Source organism: Ictidomys tridecemlineatus, unplaced genomic scaffold (genome assembly GCF_052094955.1).
Source record: "Ictidomys tridecemlineatus isolate mIctTri1 unplaced genomic scaffold, mIctTri1.hap1 Scaffold_97, whole genome shotgun sequence".
Taxonomy (NCBI): domain Eukaryota; kingdom Metazoa; phylum Chordata; class Mammalia; order Rodentia; family Sciuridae; genus Ictidomys; species Ictidomys tridecemlineatus.
Window position 1 is genome coordinate 716781 of NW_027526179.1, and position 8049 is coordinate 724829.

The following is an 8049-nucleotide window of genomic DNA, read 5'->3' on the forward strand; positions in this document are numbered from 1 at the left end:
GCAAAGTGGAAATGCACAATCCTTAGTAGATAGAGCTGCTTCAGGGTCCTCCAGGGCAGACCTTCTGGTTTTCTCTCCTATTCTCCAGTGGAGGGGGAGCCTCATCTGGTGCTCCTCCCTGCATTCCATCTCCCATTTCATTTTGTTCTGAAGGGAATCTGAGGATCTCTTTTTTCATTTTCACATGGAAACAACTGCTGCCTCCAAAACCTGAGGTATGTTTCTCAGAAAATTATGTCTTGACTCTACATTAAGAAGCGCTAGAGCAGCACAAGTGTTCCTTCTAATTTCCAAAAGAAGAGGCAGGAAAAGAGCCTACAAAGTGAGCCTCACATCCCTCCTTGCTGCTCTCGTATGAAAGTTGATGATCCTCCTTCCTTTGTTCTGTTTCAGGCTGTGATGCTTCAGTAGAGCAGGACTGAAGATTCAGCAAGACAGAAGGAAAGGTCTTGGATGGCTGCCACCTGGATCTGCCCTCAGAGACTTCCTGGAGAGCCTCTCTCTCTCTTTCCTTGCCTGAATGGCCATTAACATTTCTGATGTGGGGCCTGGGTGCCCAGGTTGCTGCTATATGAGCTATAAAAACCTAAGCAGAACTGGAACATCAAATTGCTGTGGGTTCAATTTTGGCTGGCAGGCCTCATCTATCATAATCGCACACGTGTGCATACACGCACACAAGTGCATACACGCACACAACACACATATGGAAAAATACATCTTGTGGATTAAAAAGTCAAATAGGAACCTAGAGCACTGGTGAGGAGGGTACTGGTCCACCATGCCGTGGGGAAATCTCTTTACATAGGGACCAGCTTTGATGTGGGAGGTCAAGCTAGGAAACCAGAAGTCCTCTCCAGAACCTGAATCTAAGAACCAGAGAGCAGGACTATAATTTTCTTGAAACCCTGATATAGTGTAGATCTGGAGAGTCCTCTGGAGAGGCCCCTGTGTTGACAGCTTTGTCATCAGCCTATGGTTCTATTGGTAAATGGTGGAACCTTTAAGAGGTGAGGCCTAGTGGGAGGAAGTTAGGTCTGGGGGTGTGCCCTTGAAGGGGAATAGGAACCCCAACTCCTTCCTCTCTCTGTTTTTGCTTCCTGGCTGCCATGAGATGGGTAGCTTTCTTGGCCATGGGCTCCTGCTCTGATGTACTGCTTCAGCACAGGCCCAGAGCAATAGAATCAACTAACCATGGACTGAAACCATGAACCAAAATAAACATTTCCTGATTTTTTTTGAACCCAGGGACACTCTACCACTGAGCTACCTCCCTAGTCCTTTTTATTTTATTTTATTTTTAAAATTTTGAGACAGGGTCTTGTCAAGTTGCCTAGGCTGGCTTTGAACTTGCAATTCTCCTGCCTCAGCCTTCCTAGTAGTCATGATTATAGGCATGTCCCACAGTGCTCAGCTTCTCATTATGTGGTTTGTCTCAGGTGTTTATCACAGTGACAGAAAACTGACTAACATAGATACCTAGCTTGACTATGGTGATGACTGGCAACCTGAGGGCATATTTGATCTGTAGATGTGTTAAACAATATCATAGAAAATTTTGATCCAACATTTATATGTTGGGAGAATTCCAGATTTATGGCTTATTTGGGTGGAACAAAATTAGAAGATAGTGCTAAATTGGGCTTTCATGGCCAAATGGATTTGCCATTTAGACAGAGCATGTGCATCTAATGGTTCTCCATTCTCTCTACCACTCCCTGTGACAGCTCTTACACTGAGGATTAGGTGCTACAGACCTTCCACTTGCAAAGCTGTTTTTCTTATAGCAGAGAAAGATTTTTCTATATCATTGTCATCAAAAGTGATTTTCCACACTTGACCCCCATGACTCCTATGGACTTTAGAATTTATAACCCCTTTCAAAGCACCTGGATTAGCCAGGATTGGTTCCACTGCACAGGACTGAAAACCCCACTTAATGTCAACAAAAATAAAAAGAGTGGCTGACTGGCTCATGCAGCTGGGAGGAACCCCTGGGGGGTGACAGGATTGGAGGAAGGACTTCAGGAATCACGGAAAATGGCCACTCATCCCTGCCAGGTTTCCCTCCAGTTCTCCTTGCTACTCATCTCTGCCTGTCTTTGCATGCTGGCCTCATTCTCTCAGCAGAGATGCCTTTGCCACATGCTAAGGATCATGGCCAACCCAAACCCTAATTTAGAAATCCCAGTAGGATAAAGGCATTCACTTTCTCCACTTCTGAAAATCAATCTCAGGAAAGGATGCTGACCCTGCTTGGGTCCTAAACCTTACAGCTGCAGGCTATTTTCTTTTCAAACCACAAACTTGTATAGCTGATCACTATTTAAGCAGGTCACAAATACTAACTTATTTAAATTATTAAAGAAGTTAAGAGGATTTCTCAAGGCTATATAGCTATTAACTGATGGAGTTGGAAATCGAACCCAGAGAGTCTGTCTCCAGAGCCCATGCTTGTACCCCTATGGTATGGTTGTAAGGGTTGTACTGAAAACTCTAGTGAAGCAACTACAGGACTTCCACAGAGAAAAACCCTCAGGTGCTTACCCCTTAGGCAAATCATTGTTAGGGTGAATGAGAGGTGATGCTGATGATGGATTGTTTTTGGTAGGATTTGTGGTGGGGGGGGAGTGGGAACCATGACTGACAGCCCCACCTGTATGCATCTACTTGAAAAAGAGTGAATTCCCAGAGAAAGAAACCCAAGCAGACAGCAATAATGTCTGACCATCTCAGAAGCATCAGCCATGGCTTATAGCATCTGCCCATCTTTATGTTCTCTCATAGACCTCTGAGATCTGAAAGGGCCTCTGGGAAGGATGTTCTGGCTCAGAGTCTCTTTTCTGAATCTTTCTATTCTGTGAAGCGAGAGGACAAGGCTTATCTCCGGAGGTTTTCAGGATTTAGTGAGATCAGTAACCAGCTAGCATGGCTTATGACAGATGGAGAGCTCTAGAATATGTCAGCCATTTAAGACTTAACATTCACCCTGGCTCTCATTGGGCAAGGGTCACTCACAGCCCACTGCTCTTGCTTTGGACTGTATCTGGTCTAGTCTATCCTTCTGAGAGTTACACAGCATCTCACCCCCCACCTGCTCTCCTAGCTTTGCTTTGGTTTTTCAGGGTAAAACCTAAGACCCCTGACCCATTAAGGAAGGTTGCAAAGGGAGGAGACAGGGCTAGGTGCTGAGTATGTAGGTGGGTAGGTTGTTGGAGGTGTAAGTCGTTTGAAGAATACCAAGTGCTCATGACAAGTTGCAATGGTGCTGAATGAGATGAAATGCAGAGAAGAAAGGGAAGAAAAAGAGAGATGGGGAGAAACAAACTTGGTAAAGTTCTGACTGGTCATTAAAGCCTAGAAATCAGCCTTTTTTAAAAAAATGAAATCATAAGTAGAAACAAAATACTACAAATAAATAAAGGCACAGAGCAAGGACAGGGGCTGGGAAGCTATTAGTTTGGCTTTCCTGTTGCCCTCCACATAGGGCTCCTAAGAACAAAGTTTGAAAACTAGATCTGGGTCAATCCAGGCTCCATGATTATAGCACACTCTGCTGCACTCCTCAAATGAATGATCTATTGCATTATCCACCTCAAAATGTAGTGTTTTAAAACAATAGCCATTTTATTTGTTTATGATTCTGTGGGCTGGGCTCAGAAGGGTGGTTTTCCCCAAGGTTGCTAGAGACAGGAATGGGGCTGGATTAGCTAAACTGGCTCCACTCTCACATCTGGTAGTTCATGCTGATGTCTCTCTGTATACTTGGTCCCTTTCCTCAAGTTGGCTATTCTGGAATTCTTCACAGATGGCACTGAATTCTAAGAGGACAGGACTGGAAGGTGAAAGTCCTTTTCAGGTGTGAGATGGGAAGCCATCCAACATCACTTTTGCCACATTCTCCTGGCCAAAGCAACTCAGATTTAAGGGGTGAATAAATAGACCCTTGGTGGAATATCAAAGTCACATGGAAAAGAGTTGTTCATACATGAATGAGAGAAATGTATGGCTGTTTTTTTTTTTGCAACCTACTATTTCTCCTCATTTTCTTTTCTTTTCTTTCTTTCTTTCTTTTTTCTTCCTTTCTTTCTTCTTCTTTTAAAATATTTTTAGTTGTAGATGGGCACAATGCCTTTATTTTATTTATTTATTTTTATGTGGTGCTGAGGATCGAACCTCATGTCTCACACATACAAGGCAAATGCTCTACCACTGAGCTACAACCTCAGCCCTCTCCTAATTCTCTTTTTATTTTTTTATTTGAGTTGACTATAAGGGCTAAGCATGAGCTCAGAGAGGGAGCCCTGAGTGCCAGGAATGTGTTCAGGTCAGGGGCTACCGAGCTCTCACTTGGCCTATGATGGCAATGATCAGCCAGGATCTAGACCCGGACAGGCATCCCTCAGCTCTGCACAGTCCAGGCACTAGCAGCCATGCCATGTTCATCTCCAGATGGTGAACAGGATGCATCCTCAAGAAGATGGGTTGCCAGTCAGAGATCTGGGCAAGTTTCACTTGGACAAGAGAAGACTTGGATAGGCTTGATAATAACTATAATAGTCATCTACTATTGTATAAAAACCACACCTTAAACTTAGTGTCTTAAACCAACAATAATCCTTCATTTGCTCACAATTCTGCAATCTGGCCTGGGGACTTTTCTCTGTTCCATGTGATAGAGTGGTGTGGGCTGGACTCACTGATCCATGTAGGACTAACTGGTAGGTTGACTATGGCTAGAGGATCTGTGGTGGCTTCCCTCAAGTCTGCTGCTTTAGCTGGGGTGGTCAAAATGCCTGGGGACCACCTGTACCACTTACCTCATGTTCTGTCATCTTCTTCCACATGGCTGCTTCTTCAGTAAGAGGGCAGCCCAGGCTTCATGATTTTAAGAAAGCAGGACAGTGAAAGGTGCTGCTATAGAACTCCTTTCTAGTGCCCTGGGACAGAATTCCTGGCACCTTCTATGGGATCATGCAAGTCATAAGACCAACTCAATTACAATATGGAAAGTGATTGTCCACATGTGTGAATTCAGGAGGATGACTGATGGAGGACTGGTTTGTGGCAGTCTATCAAAATAACCAACATATATTATTTTATAATCGATATTTATAGCCTTTACAGTTCACAAAAGACATTGTGCAAGTTCACAAAGGACACTGTGCAAATTCACAAAGGACTTGCACTAACTTATTTGATCCTTCCAACTAAACTGAGATGTGGTTCGTGCTGTGCTGGTAAAATAAAAACAGCTCCTGATTTGTTGCATTTGCCAATTTCCATGGTGTAAATGGTCCTGTAGTCCACATCAAGTCATCATCATGAGGTCCCTGGGTGCAGAGGTGGAGGAGATGCAGTCAACACCTGGCCCCAGCACAGCACTGTATCCAGTGGGTATTATCTCTACTTGCAGATGAGATCATGGGCCTTTCTCAAAACCACACATGACCAATAGTGGCAGATCTGGGACTCAGCCAAGACCCAAAGTGCATGCTTTGGCTATAGTATCACCCTACCTCATAGCAATTTTCCTCAAATCCCTGAAGTAGCCATATTGTAGGTTACCCTAAAATGCAAAATAAGAGTTAGTGCAAGTTTCAGAGATGCAGATTTCACCATAAGAAAATAGGGTTTATGATAATAGAGTCATCCAAAGAGAATATATTGCTTGGTGCCAGTGTTCTTTTCATCATAAAAGTGTCTGTCAGAGGCCAAGCCTTTGCAGATTTCTGAACTGGGGGAGAGGTTGAACTAGACAGCCTCTAAGGTTCCAATTATCTCTTAAATTCTGGTTGTAAGAATGTTCTGAACTCCCAAATCTGGAGTCATTTAACATCTTTTTGAAATCAAAGCAGGCAAGGGGAAAGAGAAAGGAGAGTAAGAAGGAATGGTGAGTGTTAAATTCTGGTCTGAGCTTGGTCAGATGAGTCCAATCCCACAACCAGAATATTTGATATGAAAGAACAACTTTTATTTTATCCCAAGTCAGTTCAAATGACAGCAGATGGCTCCAGCTCTAGTGTCTGAAATGTTTAGATGTTCTCAGTGTAGCAGAATGCAACCATTGATCTTAGCTAGCTTTTAGACAATCCTCTTTTTTTCCAAGTGGGCTTCTTTTATTTTTCCTAGAAGGCAAATTTGCTAGGGGTTTAGCATGTAGTCTCTTTGGCTCAACAGGAATCCAATTCTCCTCTCTCTTGCGACTGCGTCTCTGTAGCTCTGCAGTGGTATTCAGTGATCTGCTTGATGCAGATCTTGGACACATTCCCCCAATCCTTGGAGGCATCCTGAAGCAGTTGAAGGTTATTGTTTTATAATGAGAACCACATAACTGGAGGCTTTCCTGAAGGAGCAGCTCAAAACTTTTGGGAATCAACACCAGGATGTTTCCTGGGATGGCTCGGGCCCCCTGGCCCAGCCAAAGATTTATAGGGAGGCATCAGAGGGTCTTGGAGCCTTCAGGAAATGCTCAGAATGGTCACTGAAGTAGATAACTCAGAATAAAGTTGTTCACCTCGAAAATTGTGGAAGCCCATGCACCTTTGATTCTAAGGATCTGGCATTTTCTCAGGTTCTGAGGGCAGTCAGGTTGGTTCCTGGAAGCCTGGTTCTGTAATTTCATCAGTCAGTATTCACAACTGGTGTTAGTAGTAGCCAGCAATGAGCAGCAAGATGTAGGTGAGGTCACAAGTGTTCTTTAAATTTCTTTAGAGTCTTTAAACTACTTCCAAAGTAGATGAGAAAGCAAAGAGTAGTAGTTAATTTGTGTAATAATAATAATAATAATAATAATAATAATAATAATAATAAGAAGAAGAAGAAGAAGAAGAAGAAGAAGCAGCAGCAAGGGAGCTAGTTAGAAATCATGTCAAGAAAAAAGGATTAAGGGACTAACTCTTGACAGGCTCCATTGATGTTGATGTAAAGCTAGGAATTATGGCTGTAAGTGTCTCCAATTGTCTGGGAAGGAATATTCCTTTATTAGCACAGGTACACTAAGGTAACTTCTGACCAGCTATTGACCCCAGTGCCCACATTGACAAGAGATTGACTTGTAGATGAAGCTCCCCCTGAATAGGATGGCCACCATGACAGTTCCAGAGAGGATCAACTAAGGTCAAAAACTCCACCGCCTGATGTGAAGGAGGAATTGAACACCTGATTAGTGAAGAGTACAGAAGGTGGTCCCAGTTTTCCTGGTAAACATCAAACAGCAATAAACTTGGTGACAGCATTGTCTCCTTTGTCATTCTCTGCTCGGAGATGGCCCACTCTCTTTCTTAAGAGTACCCTCTGCTGAAGCCTCATTTTGCTTTCACTTTACTTTCACCTATAATAATGCAGTTCTCTTGCATGGCTTTTGGTGGTTGACTTTAAATTTTCTTTTCCAGAACACAAGAACCAAGGTTTGGAGTTTCCGCTCCCTGCTTTTCTATGGTATTGGGATCAGCCTGCTGTGGTTTAAATATGGTCCCCAAAAGTTCATGCATTGAAAACTTACATACATTTGGAATTTGGAGGTAGGGCTTTGGGAAGGTCATGCAGGTGGGGCCCCCAAATAGGATTAGTGGCTTTATAAAAAGAGGAAGAGAGCCAAGCTCACATGCTGACCCTCTGTCTTCATTATGAGGTCATAGAGGCTCTCACAGATGCTGGTGTCAGGCTCTTGGACTTCACAGTCTCCAGAACTCTGTGAGAAATAAATTTCTTTTCTTTATACATAACTGATTCCACAGAATTCTGTTATAGCAATAGAAAATGGACCAAGAGAGCCCCATCAAAGGTTTTCCAAAGGCACTTTAACACTGGGATTTCTCTGGGCCCATTTAAAAATGTGATCCATGAGGTCCAGTGGATCTGGGTCACAGGTGGGTAGAGGGTCTGAATGGTCTGGAGAGAGTGTGAGATAAGAAGCAATGACAGTCTCAAGAACTGCTCCCTGGAGGCAGGTGCATAGTTGTGAGGGGATGGGGCAAAAGGATAGTCAGTGTAGGTAATGAATGATTGGGTCAGGAAGGGGGCTGGTTCAAAAGGAAATAAAATGCT